The sequence below is a fragment of the Excalfactoria chinensis genome, chromosome 2 (genome assembly GCF_039878825.1).
Source record: "Excalfactoria chinensis isolate bCotChi1 chromosome 2, bCotChi1.hap2, whole genome shotgun sequence".
Taxonomy (NCBI): Eukaryota; Metazoa; Chordata; class Aves; order Galliformes; family Phasianidae; genus Excalfactoria; species Excalfactoria chinensis.
In genome coordinates this window covers 31,171,507-31,192,298 of record NC_092826.1, presented here as the reverse complement: position 1 = coordinate 31,192,298, position 20,792 = coordinate 31,171,507, and the positions used below count along the sequence as shown (strand labels likewise).

Genomic DNA, 20,792 nt, shown 5'->3' with positions numbered 1-20,792 from the left:
TTTATTTCCTTTGCTTGAGATAGGCATTTTTTCCAAAGTTTTTTCATTTTTAAATCCTACATAAGAGTGAGTACAACACATAGTAATGACTCCCCAGAAATATAATCCCTCACAGATCTGTAAGCAAAGATACCCAGAACAAAAGAAATATATATATATGTATATATATATATGGAGATAGATAAAACAACCGTCTTCACCAGAACAACACCACCACAAACACCACCACTTTAGAAGGAAGCCAGTAGATGGTAAACTATATATATATATATATCTGCCACCATAGGCCAAGAGCAGCAATTTCTGAAATCACCTTCCTGAAGACTTTGGATTCATTATCATTCTGAATATGCTAGCCATATAGAGGCTTAGACTGGATGGCATTGAGGAGGGACAAATGTGAGAATGCTTTTTGACAGGAGCAAGAAGGGAGAGCCTCCAGTGGAAGCAATGAGTGATGCACTGGGAATTAAGTAACAGTGTCAATTAAATTGCCTCAATTTTAGAAAGCCAGGCAATCTCATGATTGCAGCTCCTAGATGTGATGGGTTTTTTTTTTTTTCCTTCTACTGAAGCAGGGTTTTGCTTCAGTTGTGATGGCAATATCATACCCAGAGTTTAGATATTTCATAATACAAGGAGGAAACACAGCAAAGGGAAGGTTGAGCTGGTCACTCCTATATAACACTGATACTAACATTTGTATTTTCAGTGAGGATTATTGAGAAGGATAGGGGAAAGAAAAGGAAGTGATAATGTATCCATTTTTGTTTTAGGCATTTAGAAAGCCTCCATTATATAGAATCCCTACCATCTTCAATATATATAGAGAGTGAGAGATTCAATATATACATGTATATAAATAAATTCATACAGCTTAATTATACGTATAGATTAATTACTTTTATTAATATCTATCTTGCAGCATCTCAGCCACCCTCAGAACCAGAGCAGTGGGCCGATAAATAAAAATCAAACCAGCAAAGACCTGGAGCTCTGCAGCTGAGAAGAGCGCTAGATGAAAGTATCAAGTCAATGCAAAGAACAACCAAAACTATGCCTAAAGCATAATGGAAGAGGGCCAAGATGGAAGGGAACATGCAGGCAAATATTTCAGAGCAGATGACTGTTGTTAATCAAACAACTTACCACGGTCTAGAAGTGTATTCTTCTAAACCACATATATTACGACTGCTTCCCTTCTCCATCACAATTTTTGTTCTAGAAACATCTTCCAACAGTTTTGGACTGGATGTGACTTCAGGTGTAAAGCTATACTTCATCCAATGGCACAGTCGAGAATACCCAGGGGTCTGTTATCGCTAGGGGAGGTCTAATATTTCTGCAAGAGCCCTCTTGCCTCTATTGTTAGTATTAGAAAGCCTGGTCCTTTCCCAAATAGTTAAAGGCTTACTTGGATTTACCTGGATATCATTCTGAGCTAATATTTGGACTCGGATTAAAGGCCAAGCACTTCAAATTTATGCTAATATCATGGATCTCTACGTTAGATAACTTACAAGTGTGCTTTGCTGAAGTCCATTGCTTAAACTCATCCAAAAGCCAAAACTGATACACGTAAGAGAAACTCCATTATAAAGCTACATATATCAGCAGGAGCATGTACAATAGTGCCCTTCAAGACCTTGCTGGTTGCCTACTGATTTCCAAGTAGAGTCGAAGCTGTTCACACAAGTACAAAGTCCCTTGGAATACGCTTATTTTTGCTTTCAGTATGTGACATACGTGTGTGTTTGTGTGTAGATCTGTGCATATATATGAAAATACAAGATAATGACTAACGTATACCTAAATGAATATAAATAGTAAGCATTGACAGGAGCATTTTTTCCCCTTCCACACTTTGATGATAAATAAGACCTACAAGAAACCTTAGGAATCATACTAAAAATATCAGTTTATTTAAATATTGAATAGGTAATGGCTACTAGTATTAGTAATCTGTTGGAAGTAAGCGATCCTTCAGTTTGCGGTAAGACCACCGTGGTTCTGAACTCGTGAAATTCAAAATCCAGTATTCCCCCAAACTTTGATTACTTTTCTGATCTTATTTTGTTTGTTCTTTATTTTTTGAAGTGTTTATTATTTTGAAAACTGTATTTGCACTTATCAGAGTAAGCTGGGCACTCCTGCTTGAAAGCAATTCCTTGGAGACACCGAAGTTTCAATGCCATCACATGCACACAAAGATTATATTAGATTTCCTATAACGAATACTTCTTCTCTAAGTGGAGTTCTGAAGGTATGACTTCTATTCTCGGGGGGAAAAAGAACAGACAGGATTTCTATAACCCTACAGTCTGCATGCTGTGCATGTCATGTAGCGATAAATAATTCATATTTTGACCTTATGGGATACTTTTTACCCACGGATTTCAAAGAGCTTTCGCAAAGGCGGATATATGTTTTATTATCTCTAGTTTATAGATCGCAGGATGAACAGAGAAATGAAATGACCTACTCAAGGTCATTCTGTGAGCCAGGTGTATGTAGGCAGGTAACACCAGGCACGCTGCCTTTTTACTCAGGTTGCAGCTTACAGCAGCACTATGAAAACGGCCAGATACTGCCTCCAACTTGAACAATACCCATGAGAATGCACAGTGGATGTGAGCTCTTTGACAAATTTATAAGTCTAAACACACCCAAGAGGAAAAAACAAGAAAGGACTGGCTCTAGGAAATGGTACTGGGAAAGAGCACTACCTCCATCAGCAAAGCTATCTGCAACTCCTCAACAGGGATACACATATTTGTCTCTTCCAAAGTGCAGATTTCTTGGAGACCACATCAGAGACCAGTCTGCACTTGAAAAAAGCAGCTGCGGTCTACTAATACATGAATGATACTGCTAGGTATTTCAACAGATTATTTTCTGATACGGATTTCATCACACCTCGCAAACAGTTCAGCCTGAAAATAATTTACTTCAGAAATATTGTTTCTACCTAGGAAAGGCATACTGCAAGGACTGAAGTTACTTAAAACAGAATTGAGGCCCACCAAATATTCTAGGAAATCAAAGATATATATATATATATTTTACATTTTCACAAGCTAAAAAAGTAGTGTTTTTCCTAATGTTAGTGTGAAGAAAAAGAAATTTAAAGCAAAAATAAACATGCAAGAAATGCTCTGCAAAAAACTAACTGCAACCCCCAAGCAAATCCCTACTTCTGAGAACATTTATAAGACTGTGCCACTGTGGGAAGATAAGACAGTTTAGTTTATTTGTTAGTTAACATCACAGTTGTAATGGCTTGGATTAAACATTTAATCTTGCAATTCTCTGAACTGTCTTACCTAACATTAAGTCCAAGGCTCCACTCATGTCCTTAACTGCAAAGATTATGTTGGCAAATGCTTTGTTGGCATTGGATCAGACCACTCCTGATTTTTCAGGGTGGAGCCTTGATGCTGTATCAGACTGCTGAGGACTTAAGAGCATACAACAGGCACAGATTAACCTGTTGTGCTGCCCTCTGAAGTGCAGGAGCAGTAGGACCCAAGGTCCATATGCATTAGCCAAGGCAGATAACAAAAGTGAGGTTGTGTCTTCGTCTTCCTTTGGTTTGTTTCTTTTTCTTTCCCTGAAGGAATAACATGCACTGATCTGCCACAAAGGACAACTTAACTCTGTTGAAATAGCACAATATTTAAGCAAGCCAAAGACTTACATTTTACAGACAAAAAAAAACCAACAACAAACAAAACATTGCCACTATTATTACCACTGACATATTACACTTCAGAATAAAACATGATTCCATAAAAGCACACCAAAGCCAGATTCAATTAAAACAACGTAAGAATGCCCACTTCACCAAAATAAATAAATAAATAAATAAATAAAAAGAAAAACACAAGTTTTTGAAAAGGGAAAAAAGAAAAGAAAAAAAAAAAGGGGTGGGAAGGAAGAAGACAAATCTCAAACCACACACGCTCCTTCCTCTGCATGTGCTAAAATGAGGTAAACCCGAAACGTGGCAATTGCAAACCAAAGTATCATTTTGAAACAACAACAAAAAAAATAGCTCTTGTCTGTGCTATAAGAACGAAATGAACTTAAAAGATACACTCCGTGCATTAAGAAAAGACAAGATTTGTCAGCATTTTCCTGGGATTAATTAAAGGAAAATGATTTAAAATCCCTCTCTTTTTTTCCTAGCCTCTCCCAGCTCAATTTGGGTACCAAAATACAAAGTGGGCAAGGAGGTAGCTGCTATTTTCTGATCAAGTCATCCACAACAAAGCAACCTGATGCTGTTTTAGAGAATTTCTTAAGCTTTCAAAGCATGAAGTTGTTTTGAAGACTCAGGGATACATGCTCCTCTGTGCAAATGGAGTCCTGCAGACAGTAAATCGAAACATGCATATGTCATCAAAAATTCCTGTGTGGGGTTTTTACGAGAAGCTGTTAAAGTCTTGGTATTTACACCTGGTGCAAAAAAAAAATAGACAAATGTACTGAACGGGTGAGTAATGTGTCTTTGCAGAGTGTGGTCTTTGATTCCCATACAGCTAAGTATAAGCAGGGATATCAGCATCAAGGACAGCGCTGCACGCATCCCCTGCGCTAGAGAGCCGCCGTGTCAGGCATGTTTCACCACAATTCTCCCCATATATGTAAGCTCCTTACCCTTTTTTTTTCCACCCCTCACTACTACTTTCACCACCTGTGCTTAAGTAGATACTATGTAAATTATTATAATCTTATTAGCTTTAAGTGGTCACGTCTGCAAACATGGGCACTGCCTCTGCTTTCGCCAATCAGCTTTCACTAATCTGCACACTAATATTGCTCTGGCTGCGCTCGGGATTGACTGTCACGAGGTCAAAACAGTCACCTGAGCTGACACGGACCCCAAAAAGCACACTCTTCTGCTGAAGACTAGCATCAAGCTCATTCCCACTTCCATTGGAAATGAGGGTCAAATGATCCTTTTTTCATTTTTGAGATGTTTGCTGCATCTCATGCATTGTCCGAAGCTGATGCCCCCTCCGGCTTGCATGAGCAGCTGGGTGAAAAGAAATCTCTCATCAGATCCCTCACCTCAGGTCAAGGATCTTCTGCATTCCTACCTGGTTTACAAATGAAGAGTGCCAAATTCAGCAGCTTCACTCTTATAGCAAGTATTTCACCTTAATTTTGGTGCTTTCTGTGAAAAGAGGTTTAGCTCTGCACCTTGTCTATTTACTATTTCCTAACAAATTACATCTATCAGGAATAAAAGTGCTTTTAACTAGATTTAAATGGCAAATTACTACTTTTATTGTGAAGTTCCACAGCCAATGTTTAGCTCAGCGTGCAGCAGACAAACAACATCTATATGCTAATTTATTTCTAATGATTTTCCAACCGTTTAAAGACAGTTTAAAAACCTCTCAATATCTAGAATATTCTTGTGACAATAATTCACTTGTAGTGACCTAAATATTAGAAGTACAGCAGTAATGGCGCCCTTTTGTGACTCGACTTTGACACCTGAATTAGACTAGGAAAGCACTGACCCAGTTAAGTTATACTTCCATACAGGACAATAAGGAAAGAATTCCACCAGGCCTGGAAAGTTATCTTTTGGGAGCAGAATAGGAGGAAAGTTAAGAGACAAGCACACAATGCGTTATTGTATCTGTATGCAAGGTGACAGCTATTGTCTGTTGCTTTTTCAGAGTGAGAGTAAAGGAAAACTAAATGAGGTATTTAGATAACACTGAAAGGAAACTACGCTAACATGGCACACAGGAGTTTCACCTACTTACCAAAGAGCAGATAGGAACTTCTTGTTCAGTTTACAATGGAAGCCTTCCTAGGCTGCTTTAAGTGATACTGAAAGCGTCATTTTAACTATTTTATTTCCAGAAATTATTATAGAAAGAAAAAGAGAAAAATGCAGGTGCTATGAAGTATGTATGACTTGTTAAAGATTTAATATATCCCTCAGAAAAGTCAACGTTTTCCATTTTACAGAATTATGTAGCATATTTATTAAGTAGATATTAATTGTTGGAGATGTTTCAGTTCCTGCAGTATGTAACCAGTTAGTCTATTATTCCTAAAATAGGATGTGTGTCCACGTCCTTCACTTAGATTTCTACTTTAATCAGTGCAGCTATGGAAATAATCCCATCATATTTCAATGAAGTTTCAGTAATAACATTTTGGGACCTCCCTTTCTGCACATCAAAAAGATCTTGAAAGGCAAAAATAAGTTGCTAAAATAACTTCCCAAGTATGAAATCCATCTTATTAACTAATTTTCCTTTCCGCTCTATACATTAAAGAACATTCTTTCCCTACCAAGCTGTTTTTTTCTTCTATGTCCCCAAAGAAGAACAAATTCAGAACATATACTTGAAATTGGCACTTACAAGGCAGAAACGTGCCAACAGTCACTATTTTCAGGTGGAATAGCTGCCACGCAAACAGCAAATCCAAGCAAGTCATGGCCACAACAGAGACAAGCCTTTGACGTTGAAGAATTACGCTCCTTCCTTGAAGATCAAGATTACTCAATCAGGCTTTAACGAGTCTGTTGTTGGGTCACTCTGCCAACCCACGAGTTCCTACCGAGGCCAGCCCTCTGCCACCTGATTTCTGCTCATCAGTACAAGAGAAGGATGGACGGGTGATATTTTTAAACAACCAAGTTGTTTTGGTACTTTTTGTTTGTTTGTTATTGGAGGGAGAGTTGAAAGTCAGCAGAAAGAATTAGTTGACAATAAGGTATGTTGTTTGCCATTTGAGTAGTTTCCATTTCACTGTATTTTAACAAACTGGAAAGTTTCAAAATCCTGTGTGACAAAATCAATCAAACTCATGTGGTAACAGTCACTGAGCCATTTAAGTGCCTTAAAGCTTTCAGCAGCAGCTCTTTGCTGCAGGTACAGGCATGGCTAAAGTGAATACATTTGTCTCCAAAAACAAATGGAATTAAACCCAGCAGTCAATGTAAAGTGCAAGCTTCAACATGAAGAGAAAAGAAAAAAAAAGAGAGAAAAAAAACACCTTTATTTTATCAGTATTTGAAAATTCTTCCTTCCTTCAAAACAACATTTTTCAGTATCTTATTTATCTTACTACCATATGCTTGCAATTTCCACTCTCTGTAAAAGTCATCCTGGAAAACCAAAGGCAAATTTTTGTGAACCGCAGTTATAATAAAATAACTCCCTTCATGGAGTGGTCTGAAAGCTTGGAGTGCTCCTCCTGCACCCCTCCACATCTGGCATACGCATCAGATTATAAAGTAAAGATATGGGAAGGAAGATAGTGGTTGCATCACAAACAGGAGGCAGCACACCTTCTACAATGTAGACTTGCTTTCCTGACTGCCAGCGTGTCAAAGCATAACAGCAAAGGCAAACATGGGAGAAGTGAATACACAAAGATCCTCCACTTCAGCCAGTTCCCTGATAGGCCCCAGGTTATATGAACTGTGCTCAGAAGGCTTTGCAGTCATTGCTCCGAAGCCAGTAGTGCAACCAGGCTTCTGACTTTGTTGACAAAGTGCACAGGAAATCAGTCTCTCATTCACAAGACTCACTTGATGTCAGTTGTGATTTCATAGGTACAAATGAAACCAAAGCCCAGCCAAATGGCCTGCATGTCATAATATTTTTTTGTCAGACTAATAAATGAAGTTTATCCACTGATCTTGTTAATCAAAACTATACTGGAAAAATGCATGCATCAAAAAGAAACCAAGAACTAAATAGGATTATTGGTAGGGCCATTTCCCAGGTCTCTCTGAAGTCACACTTCCTCATCCCTTCAACCCCACGGCAGCAGCAGGACACATAAAACCTTCATCACGTCTTTAAGGCTCAGCAATAAATACCCTGCAGCCTGAATTATCAAAATTATTCAGAACGGTCAAGTGATTTTTTGTTCAAAACCAACTTGGCACATTGCTCAGGAAACCATTAAGGCAAACAAGAACGACAGAAGTTGGATTCTTTTTGCTGAGCTAATTGATGGCTGCACCAAAATGAAACATGCAACTGCATATGCAAAACTTTCAAAGACGCACTGTATTACAGTTACAAAGCGACTTCCCCTCCGTGCCCGCTGTAATATGATCGTAATTGCTGTGAAAGGGCGAGAGACCGACTATATGTTAAACCCTGCCATCTGTAGGTGCTTTACACAGTTCCATTTGCTGCTGCCGGGTCAAAAGTTTACTGTATTTTCACTTGTTCATAACCAATCACAGCAGTCTTTGCTACGTGTAATCTTTGACCCACTCTCAAAGCAATTTTTGTATTGTACAGTCATATGATTACACTGAAGGAAAAAAAACCCTACCCACACATTTTATTAAGAATACATTTCTTGTTGGTTAGCTTAATAATTATTATTTCCATATTCAGTAAGTGTACTGTAGAGATATTGTTCTTCTCAATGAACTCCCCTGGAGCCCAGCAACCATGCTAAATCCTCCCCGTAAAGAGCTCCAGCAGTTTTGGCGGTGTGCAGTTGGAACCACATGCAGAACGTGGCTGGAAGGAGCTCACTGTACCTGCAGCTTGGAAGGGAGGGGAGCAACCGCTCCATGTGCCTTGAGAGGGGAAGTGAAGCTCTGCAGGCATTTCAGCTAACTTTTTGTGTTCCTTGTGAAAGTGTCTTTGAAAATTAGGATTTTCACATGAATATCCCCACATTTTTAATGTAAACATTGAATATGTAACAGAAGGTTGAATGAAGACATTTATGCTGCTGATATTATTACTATTATTAAAATATTTACACAACAAGCAGTCCCGCAAACAACAGAATTAATGAAGCCTCATCTCCCACAGATTTGCATCTCCTGGTTGGTTGACTTCTGCACCTAGAAAGGCAAAAGCTTTGAAGGAAGCTTTTCCCACAGCCAGACCGTTTGTGAAAAGCCTATCTTTTCCCATTCCTAGGATTCACACGCAACTAATAAGATTTAAGATTATTTCAGGCTGCAACCTTTCCCTTTGTCCGGACATGTCTAGGTGCTCCCACCTATACCTGTTTGCCCAAAATGTGTGGGCTCCGACTTCAGAGATCTCTGCTTTGCCAAAAGACGTGACCAAAAAGCCCCAACAGTTAAAGCTGCCACCAAAGAGAGCAGTACCAGATCTGGAGGTTGATGGCCCTGCCATGGCAGGGGGGTTGAAACTTGATGATCCTTGGGATCCCTTCCAATCCAAGCCATTCTATGACTCTATGATTCTGTGAAGGGAGATGAAGGAACAGCATGAGTGTGTGTGTACACAAGTGCATGCTGACCTCGTGAGCTTTCATTCCATAGCAAAGAAGGCTAAAAATAAATGAGAATATATGACCTTATTATAATTTCTTAGAAAGCTAATTTAGACGGCCCAAAGGTGACAGATGGTTATGCTAAAAGACTGTTTAACACAAGTATCGTAGGATTTAAGTCTACCTATAGTGGGTTTTGCTAGGCAGTTTTCAAAGGAAAGAAGACAGCCAGACCCCACGTTTTCTAACAAAAGTTATACAGAAAGAGATACGTTTTCAAGGACACGTATTTTACTGTAGTCTATGAATTGGGATAGATTTGTGATCCTTTACTTCCTTTTTTTAAAATTCAGTATTTATGCACGTGCACTCTATCTCCAAGGACAAACTAAAGTCGACACTCATGAATACTTGCAAAGCTGTGTCTCATGTCTGACTCTTACATGCTAAACCCTTTGAAAATGCAACAGAGAACAAAAGCAAGCCGGTGCCTCTGAAAATATCAGTCAAGTAACATATACAAGGGAATAATCAAATGAATAACATTCAATCACTTCTAAGCAGTTCATAACCTAAAATGCATTCACACTCAGAATTAAAATTATGCAGTCACAATCATTCACATAAAAACAAAGAAATAAAAAATATAAAGAAGAATAAGAATTACCCCAAATATATTAACCAATATCAGTCTGAAACAGCCCATTATCATCTTACCTCTTTCGTTACAAAGACCATAGGATTTTACTTAGCAGCTGCTAAACAAAGACTGATGCTCTGGGATCTGTCAGCTATGCTTACTGCATTTGTGCTTTGTTACCAACCCGATTCAGAAACGAACACATGCAGGTAGTGTCAGAAGCAAAACAGAAAACATCTACTTCTAAATCAGTGTCTGCACTTGGAGATACTTCTACGGCTCTGTCTGAACATGTAATTAGAAAAACGTTGATCCATCCTCCATCACTCCTGTCTAAAACCTTTAACAAACTCGTAGATGAGACAGACCGTGGATTGGTTTATGAACCTCATGTCTGAATAAATCTAGATGTGTTTGGAAAAATGCTGATTTTTTTCTACATTTTTTTGTGCCCCCTATTAGCAACAGCAACAGAAGATTATTTTAAAACACTGCAGAAAACAAACAGAATGCTGAAGTGTCACTACTTCTCCTGAACTCTGTAATTCTTCTTTCTGGAAAATAAAAGTCTGGCTGAAATAGAAACCAGATTTGGAAGAAAAATGGAAAGATCTTAAGACCAAGAGTTGAAAGAAGCCCTGAAACCACCGTTAAATTATTGAAGATAAGAACTGCAACATTACAGTAACAAGAGTTCAGAAATCTCCTAAATGAGACGACTGCTCAGTAGAGGTCCCACCAGAATAAAAATACACAGGATTTGAACCCAGGTGCTTATAGCTCCTTTAAAGAGTGCATCAATTCTAGTATTTCTACAGCTCAAAAAGAAATATTAGAAAGTTTGCAGGCATAGAGCATGAAATTATACTGCCGTTCATATTACTGGGGCAATTTGGAGAGTTTAACACTGATCTGAGCAGTCGGGTTAGCTGACTTGCAAGGGTCCCATTCCTGACAAGGAGAAAAAGTCTATCCCTAGGAAGCAGATCTTTCAGGCCAGAAACCATAGGGCAGCCTGATGAGGCTCAGTGGGATTTACAAGTACCTGGATTTCATGTGGGTTCACAGAGCGCCAACTGCAGGGAAGTACGATGCAGGAGAATTGGTGCTTTCATTCAATTTAATTAAAGAACAACAATCCTGCAGAAAATACTAGCGGCCAAGACTAATTGCAGTGACTCTCTACCACAGTATATGCATCTCTGTGCTTCAGCCTGAGTTAAGTAATGCAGATTATTTAAATACACAAGCATAAAAGTAACTTAGAGTTTTTCCTACCATCAGCTGAAAGAGAGAAATAATGCAAGCTGAGATCTTAAAACTAAAACCTTAAAGCCTTTTTTGTACATGATTTTCATATGATTTTGTTTTTACCTGAGTCTCCTCATTTCAGCTAGAGCTTAATGCTTCCTTTAATGCTCAGGGTGAAAATTTGTACAACAGTCAATGCAGAAAAATGCGGTATTTAAAGAAAATGTAAATAGTATAAAAAATTGAAATCTTCATCTAGTATTTAACCTTGTGATAATAAAAATACACAACTGAGCACAGAGATAATTGCTTTGGACAACCTGCATCTATTAAATAAATATTCAGTGCTCTCATGTAATGGGTACGTGTATTATCTCAGGATAATAAAATTTCTATAGACTATCACAGCATACCAATGACAAATACATTTACATGCACTGTGATTTTTGCTATTCCAACTTCTTATGCTCTTTTCACATTTAATAGTTACTGTCTCAAATCAATGTTTAAATTTCCCTTAAATGCAATATAAAAGTATAACATAATCTACAATAATACCGTGTCTCCTCAGAACTATTTGACTTCTCGAATGGCAATTAGAATCTGAATTATGTCATATGCAAATTGTACGCTTTTTATATGCTTGTAATTGATAAAAGCATTTTTAACAAACCGTCTTGAAGGATGTGGTTTTCAATTAAAAGAGGTCAATTCTTATTAGGGCTTTGCCATTATGTTTTGGTGGTTGGCTATAGATTCCTCCCACCACCTGATTCTCACAGACATTACTTCTGAGTCTTCATGGTAGTTGATGACCTGACAAGCCTGCACATGCCACAAGAGTTATCCCAGATACGCTGCCAAGATGAAATAAGACTGGTCCAAAAAAAGGTAGAGTTGGAGGCTCTTCTTTTGAGCTCCCTCCTGTGCCTTAGAGCCTGTCCTCTAAACTGGACTGGAACAAGCTCTGAATAACACCCAGGTGCTGGGCAGCATCTGCTGCTTCTGAACTCCCCAGCTCCTTTGTCAAAAAGCAGAGACAAACATCTCCTGCAGACTCATCTTGGCCCACAGACCACCTCTGGGACCATACTACAGAACAAATGAGAGCAACCTATTCGTTGCACTGAACTGACTGGTCCTACCACCCTCTTTAACAAAACAGACCCTTCCAGACACTTAATTCAGTGAGAAAGCGACACACAATGTGAGCATGTTTCAACACCTGAGCTTGGATTAGGAAGGCAACCATGAAGGAAACTACAGCCATGTCACGCTAAGCCAAGAAACACATGAGAAACTCTGGCAAGTGCCCAAGATAAGGCTTTTCTGAATGAGTGATGATAATGTTACAGTTATGTTATAATTAATTACCTATGCACAGAACAGAGTACGGAGAAGCTCAAATGTAAGCTGTATCACCACTGCCCTTTCAGAGTGGGAGCTGCACATTCTCTTAAAACACTGGAAGACCAGAATCATAGAATCACTCAGGTCGGAAAAGACTTTAAAGATGTCCAACCACAGCCTAACCATACTATGCTAACTAACAACCCTCCGCTAAATCACGTCCCTCAGCACCACATCCAAACAGTTTTTAAACACATCCAGGGATGGTGACTCAACCTATTCCAGTGCTTAACAACCCTCTTTGTAAAGAAGTTTTTCCTGATGTCCAACCCAAACTTACGCTGGTTCAACTTGAGGCCATTTTCCCTCATCTTGTCACCTGTCACCAGTGAGAAGAGACCAACCCCGCTCTCACTGTAAGCATCTTTCAGATACTGGAAGAGAGCAATACTCTCCTCAGCCTTCTTTTCCCCAGACTAAACAGCCCCAGTTCCTTCAGTCTCTCTTCATAGAACAAGAAGGAATCTTAAGGTTTTAGAATGAAAGAAACACCTCAAACAACCACAGTTTTTCGCAAGTCTTACTTCTCACTTTACTTGGTCTTCTCTTGTCTTCCACGTTAAAACAGCTCCAAGCAAAACTGTCCTGATTTCTGGCACTGGAACATGCTGCCCAGGGAGGTGGTGGAATCACTGTCCCTAGAAGCGTTCAAGAAACGTACAGATGTTGTACTAAACGTCAGCACCTGATGTTGTTTGAGTTAGCCATCTTGGAAAAGCTTGGGTAGCACAGTATGAAGGAGTTGTTTTAGCGATTATTTCGTGCATAAAGTAAAAAATTGTCATCATAAATGCATAATACTTCACGAGACCTTGAGTAAACACTATCCACTATTTATCTGATAGTGGAAGAGGAAAGGGAAGAAAATGTTTCTTTGCCATCATATTATGTGTAGGACAGAGTAATGTTTGTTGAGCTCAGCCTGAAGGTTCTTACAGGGCTTTGCAAAATGTCACGCAGCCTCTCACATGACAAAAAGCCTCTCCAAGGCTGTCAGAATAAGAAAAGCTCCACTAGTGATCCTGGCTATGTGGCAAGTGCCTTCATCTCAGCAGCTGAGCAGGGAGGGCTTCCCCAGAGCTCTACTGGAGAGCTGCCTATCCTTCAACAGGCTCCTCTCTGGCCTTTTCTGGATGAGAAGCTGGGGCTCTCCTCAAAGGCCCCATACAGCCCAAAACATGTTTGAAATGACTTGCGAGTATGGGAGCCAAGGGGAACTTTCTTATCCTTCTATATTTGCAGTATTTTTCTGCCATACTGAGCACACCAGAAGAGGTGAAGACAGGGTAGGTGAATTAACTCAGAAAAAAAAAAGCTGTCCAAAACAACTGAGCAATCAGTCCTCAAAAAATTAATGATAAAAGACTTTGAATAGAGCCAATTTGTAATGAAATGTAAGGAGGGAAGTCCCTGGAGAGAGAAGCTGTCTACCAGCTCTGTGGCAGGTTCTGCTGCCCCGTGCAGTTTATGGTGGCTGGCAGCCAGCTTGGCGAGGCTCCTCTGGACACAGGCAGGGCCTGGACATGGGCCAGGCTGGGCATCACTGCCAAGCACAGGGTGAGAGAAGATCCTCTCTGTGAATTTGGTTATGAGTGGGAATATCGAGGTTCCCAAATGCTCCTCAGATTGTCGAGTTCCCTGTTTATACAGGGATGGACTACGTGAAATGGAACACTTGACTCTGTTAAAGAAAACGAGCCACAGATTGTTAATTATATGGCTATTTGCACTTTGACTGGAAGAGGAAGTAAGCTGGTTATAACTACTTCGGGCTTTACTCCTGCAACTGCATTGAAACCACATTTATGACAGCCGAAACTATGCAATTTATATAATGTGGGCACTTCCTGTTTTTGAAGCGAGTACTCCACTACTATCGCTTAGTTCACATTAATACATTCCAGTTCCACAAAAGTTAAAACGTGCTCAGTTTTGAAGACTGGCCTTAAGATCCTATTTTTCTATTTTTAAATGAGTAGATAAAACTCATATATTAAAATACTGCTGTCAGGCATCTCCATTTCTAAGGCCTAATAATATTCCACAGGCGTCAGGAAGCACATGTGCTATACATGTGTGAGCCCCAAACACCCAGCTGTCATCAGAGCATGCACAGGGCTGGCTGACGGTCACTGCGTGTCCCACTGGGCAGGCAGCCTACACTACTGGCTACACACACCAGCAGGTCTGTCTTTTTCCACTCAATATGCTGTATATTTCAAGCAATTTCTAATAGCAGCCTTGTTATTCTCAACAGTGCACGATTAATTCTTAATTGTGGCAAGTGTATGTTCAATTTTTATAGGCGCTGAGCATGTGGAGTAACACAGTTCTCTCTGTATAAATAATATTTTTCTAAAAAAATCATTATTTGACCAGAAGATAACTTTGAAAATACCATTTAATAACCCTAATAAGCAGCAGGATGTTCCCTGTGCCTTTTCTCTTACTCTGCTTATTTAATTGGATCGCTCAAATCAAACTTCTGCAATTACATAAATCAGCCCTCCGCTCTTCCATTGACAGTTACTTTCCTAACAGATTACAGCAGGAAAACATCTATAGACTGATGAATTAAATACCAAATGCATATCTCCAGTAACTTCAGACGACGAGATATGATGATGATTCTTACAAAAAAGGCCCCAACAACACATTTAATTTACAGCATATTGTTCCAGCTTTGTTTCCTGACATACAGCTTGGATTCAAATACTCACTATAAAGCTATTTACAGCCTAGATCTCCAAAACACTTAATACAGAGAAGAGTCAGCACTTCTACTACCTGCTTTCTGAGACAGCCTCTTAACATCTGGTCATCGGATCCAATCCTGTAACTGTGAAACGTGCCAGCACTGCAGTACTAATGGAGGGGACAACTCTTACAGACCTCTTAGTCTCAGACTGGGAGAAGATTAAATGAAGGTTCAATTAAGAAGTTCTTATAAAATAAATAAGTAAATAAATACTAAAGAAATTCTAAAGGTAAAACTTCAAATGCTGTTACACTGTGTGTAATAAATTCTCTTAACTCTCCAAGTAAAAAAGTGTAACTCATACACCTGTTCTCGGCCCCCTTCTTCCTTCTCCAAGCACAGGCATGGCTCCGAAGCAGCTCACAAGCCCATCTGCCACCAGAAGAGGCCAGACCTACCATCTCTCCTTCCAAATCACCCTCAGCACAGACTCTGGTCCAGCCACACAGTCAAGGAGCTGCAGAGCCGGCCACCTGGTCCAGCCCAAAACGTGGCACAAAGGAGGCAGGGCAGTACCTCCGCTGCAGGGTTGCAAGGCACTGTTTCAGAAGTCATGAGACTGAGGTTAGCAGCAATGACACGACTTTGGTGACATCCTCACAGAAAGTCGCCCTATATTCAGGTTCTACCTTCCAAATTGGGAGGACACAGAGAAATCCAATTCTCGGGGTGCAGACTAAGGTTGCAGTTACCTTAAGAGCACTGCCAAACTACAGACAAATTCTACATCTCATCTCTTTTAATTACTTTTATTTTGGACTGAGGCCTACTGACTGCATGGAAGTATTCATGCCCACAGCCCTGCAATCTTATTCCCAACCCCCAGAAATACTGTGAGCATTTCTAACATGAAAAAAATAATAAAAAAGAACTCAATGAAGGCAGTTCAGATTAGCTAAATGATACATCACAGTGGAACAATTCTGCTGTTAAAGATTATGCAGATGTTACGATGGGAGCCAAAGAAAGACTTTCTTTAGCTACAGCACAGCTGTTACATACAACTTCAAAAAGACTTGGCACAAGTCTTCAGCCACTAAACTTCCCCCTCGCTTCATTTCATGTCATCCGAGACTACAGGGAGCTGCACCAAGGACAAAGCTAACACGACGGGAGCGTGGAACATCTTATCAGCAGGGCAGCTCCTTAAACTGCCAGTGCACCCTCACAAAACTCAGCTATATGTCTCCATTCCTTTCCAATGAAGCAATCCCTCGCATGAAAAAAACACAGCAATGATACAGCACTGCTGTCTCTCACACTTATACTTGCATTATCTTTTACTTAAAGACAACAGCTGAATTGCCACATAATTAACATGTATTAAAGCTTCAAAAATAGCCATAATAAAAAATACAGGAAAATATCCATTAAGGCAAAATTATAAAGTATTATCAGCTTCAGTTCACATCCTTTACTACTCAAGCTACTCCAAAAACAGTAGTCAAGTACCCTGACCAAGAAGCTGACAACAGCACAGCTTACAATCACACTGAATGTGTGTGTTTAATGTCAGTCTCATATTATCTACATCACATATGCACCCCAAATAACACATGTATTCGCTGTCTAAATTCATTTCAGCTTTTCCCCTTCAATGATGAATGAAAAACGTGTCAAAACAATACTGCTAGTTACACAGCACCCAAAAAGCACTGGCACTGATTTTGTATACCTAATGGTTAAGCCAAAACAACATAATTTCATTTGCGTGCTAACATCACACTTAGCTGTGATTTCCCTTCGTTGATTATATTGGTAGGAAATGTATCTGAGAAACATAAGTTGCTTCATGTGTATGAGATTGAATCAATGCATTTCTGAGGCACGTGAACAAACTCTTATAAACTGCATTCAAATGTTTCCTTGTTAATTAATTCAAGTGGCATCAGTTCTGACTCTTATGACACACTTAGCTTCCACCACATGAAGTCATGAACTGATTTGTCACCTATAACATTCTTCCCACAACTGTGAAGTCTGAGATGAATCACTGAATTGTAAGAGTTAGAAAAGACCCCTGGGGATCATCGAGTCCGACCTCCTGCTAAGGCAGCTTCCCTACTGCAGGTCACACAGGAAAGCATCCAGGTGGGTCCTGAATATCTCCAGAGGAGGAGAGTCTGCAGCCTCTCCCACGTGAGACAACAGCAGTGGGAGCAAGTAAAATACTGCTGGCATACAGATTTCCTTCACAAGTGCAACAGAGTGGAAGAAACTACTGAAACAAGGAAACACAAGCAGAAGTGCACTGAAAAAGGTGGATTTGGGCTTTCTTTTTTATTTTTAATCGCTCAAATACTTTGTTACTAAGAACTGGACAAAAGCTGGAAACTGTATAAAGATATAAGCAACGTTGATTAAAAACAACAGAGGAGAAAACTCATTAAAAGGAAAAGTTAAAATACTAAAAATATTAACTCTGGTATTGCTATGTTCGTGAAAACATAACACTTCAAAATGCCTTACTTTAATAATAATAAAAAACACGAGAGGATATGGGCTCTAAACCTCAGACCGTACCGGTTCTATAAAGCACCATCCACTCCTCAGAATCAGTAACAGACTCGTGAAACTGAATCAATTTGTTCAACAGATGTTTCAGTTAACCCAAAGGAATTTTACTTTTCTATTGCAAAAAAAAATAAAATGAAGTGCTATGAATAAACTCCGCTATTATGAGCGGCTTTCAAAATACACCAGCTCAAAATTAGCTTCCATTTCCATTATTTCTTTCACCTAGCAGGAAAGATTTTCCACAGCAGCATAGATGTGCTGCTGAAATGAAGTAGGCACGCTGATAACGCACAGCTCCCTCCCACCACAGCCCTGGGTTTGCATTTTGCTCGCCCCCCCTCCACCATTGAGCAGCTCCACACAGTGGTGCCCCGCTGCTGCACCCTCAGTTCCCTGCAGCAGCCTCCGAGTTGGTTCTATACCGGGGGCTGTTGCATCAGTCTAATTGCAACATCATTTCCAACGCTGTGGGCAAAGCAAAGGATTTCATTTTTAACTTCTGCTGCTAAGATGCAGGCCATTTCTGCCCTTCTCTCCCCACCTTTTTTTTTTTTCTTTTTTAAATTATTATTATTATTTTTTTAATTTTAAATATTTGAAACACAAGGATTTAAATAAACACTTCCCCTGCAGGGCAGTAGTCAAACAAAAATACCTCAGGTTTTCTTAGAAAGCAGCCCTGAAAACCCTGCTCTGTGCCTGAAGCAGCGCTGCAGCCACTCGCAGAGCCAGATGCAGCGGATCCCCCGTGAGCAGGCTGGAAGGGGAATGTGCATTCTTACTCTGTGTATTTAATGTAATATTTAGCTACTATTAAAGCTTCAGCTCTTTTACTGCCTCCCTCTTCTGCAACACAGAGTAACAGCTTATCTGGCAAACGCGCTTGCTGTGTCTCTAGGCACCGTGCTTTTGGTTAATTCATAAAATCTGATCTAATGTTAGATATTCTGCATTCAGGTTAGCTGAGTTAAAACAATATTTAGCTTAACTATGCCTCGGCCAAAAATTTCCCCACTATCTACTGATTGCGGCGCTATCGTAGTCGACTGCGGACACCATGCTGGGAAAACACAGATCCTGAGACTGAAGAAATGCAGCTGAAATTCTGACCTCAAGCCATTCTGATAGCGTGTATTACAAACACTGGGCGCTTTGTATCTGATACAATAACCAGGCGCAAGAGGCATGTGCCAGGGATGAGCGATGAATTTCCTTGTCATTTCAGTTCTGCGCACATATATTATCTGAGTTGACAGCATCAAAAAATGCCCTGCTTCCTGCACCCCAAATCAGACTGCGCGATACAGACATCTATGCTGAAATCAATGTATGGAGGCAGGCACTCGCGGGAGGAAATGCCAGAAGTTTCAGAGCAACCCGCACTCTGCCCTTGCTTGTATGGCTCCGTGTGCCCTGCACTGTGTCACTGAACTTCCAGGGCACCTCTGCTCTGCTCAGCATACAGAACCAAAGCAGGGAGCTGCCTCCCTCCTGGTATTTGCCATATAGGCCGATTCCTTCTGTACTGCACATTATTCAAACCCTTTTTTTAGAAGACGGAACAAATCATTTCTTTGTGAATTCAGCGGTGCAGCCCAGCTCAACAAACAGAAGGGTTACTCCCACTGTTACTCTCAACTTAGAATAACTCTGTTATTCCTAACTTCCTAACCAAAGCAAAGCCAGCCTTAAGGTCAAAACGATTCCCCAGTTCTGAACACAATTTCGTCTGCAGTTTGGCACAACTCAGACCTCATTTCTTCGCAGTGCTTAGCATTACAGCGTGCTTTATATAGCACTTTCAAACCTCAGCCCCCGCTGCCTCGCTTACAGTTATCAGTGCTCAGCACTTTCCCAAATCAGATACAAAGATCTGAAGTCACGTGCAGGAAAGCAAGGTGCACAAGGACAGGAGAAAAGCCCAGGTCAACCAACTCACCTAGCATCACACAGGAACTCTGTAGCAAGGCCAGGAAGAAAGTCCCAATCCCCAGGGCAGCACGCAGCTGCGCAGAGCATCCGTACGGCTCCTGCTGTCAGCGAGGCTGGGCTACCACAGAGAACAGCCTTTGCCCCGCGGGCACCAGGCTCATCCCCAGAGCAGGTCCATCCTGTGCGCGGCGAAGCAGGGGTCCTGCAGAACAACGGCATGTCAGCACATGGGTAAACACCATTCAGTGATAACACGAGGGAGATTCGCAAAGACAAACTTGGTTTTGTCTTTCTTTGACTTGGGCAATGCTATGCTGCAAAGATGTTTGCATCAGCACTTCCAGAAAAATTAAACTAAGGTACTGGAAATGCAGTGCGATGGTGTCACACCAATACCTACACAAATTCAGATCTCCTCTGCCGGTTTTCCTCAAGCCACAACCCCTGACCCATGTAGATTGCCTGTCCCTTCTTCACTCTGGCCTTTAGGGCCCAGGTCTCTCCAAACCCCAACTCCCTGTTGCTTTTCAGCTTTTCCTGCTCAGCCATGTCCCCTGCTGACTGGTAGTGCTGCTCTCCCCTTGCGTTCCCTGGTTTGTTCCTCCTCCTGCATGTTCTGACAATCCCACCAACCATTACCCTCCTTCAAACCCATCTCCCATCTTCTTGATCTGATCTCCCACTGCCTTCAGGATTCACTTTCTCAGTCCCACTGCTCATCAGTTCTTGTGATCCTGCATCTTAACTACTTACTATGTTCCACTCACATTCAATGGTCTCTTTCAGCCTAGATTTATCCCTTTTGAAAGAATCATAGAATGGTTTGGGTTGGAAGGGACCTCAAAGATTCCAACAGTTCCAACCCCCTGCTGTGGGCTGGCTGCCACCCACCAAACTCAGCTGCCCAGGGCCCCATCCAGCCTGGGCTTGAGCATCCTCCATGAATGGGGCACCACAGCTTCTCTAGACAGTCTGTGCCACTGCCTCACTGCCTTCTGGGTAAAGAATTTCTTCCTGACATCTAACCTT

The 20,792-nt window shown here is 40.6% G+C and overlaps 1 protein-coding gene across 7 annotated transcripts in view; it reads right to left on the bottom strand.

The window, feature by feature from the left end:
• NCOA2 (nuclear receptor coactivator 2) overlaps nt 1-20,792 on the bottom strand; it is a 191,221-nt gene that overhangs the window by 104,191 nt on the left and 66,238 nt on the right. For 4 of the 7 annotated variants that reach the window (XM_072328564.1, XM_072328561.1, XM_072328560.1 and 1 more), the window contains exon 3: nt 19,771-19,965. The exons of the other annotated variants lie outside the window; for them this stretch is intronic. The gene's annotated coding sequence lies outside the window, so the exon portion shown is untranslated. The remainder of the gene's footprint in view (nt 1-19,770; nt 19,966-20,792) is intronic. 7 annotated transcript variants of the gene reach the window in all.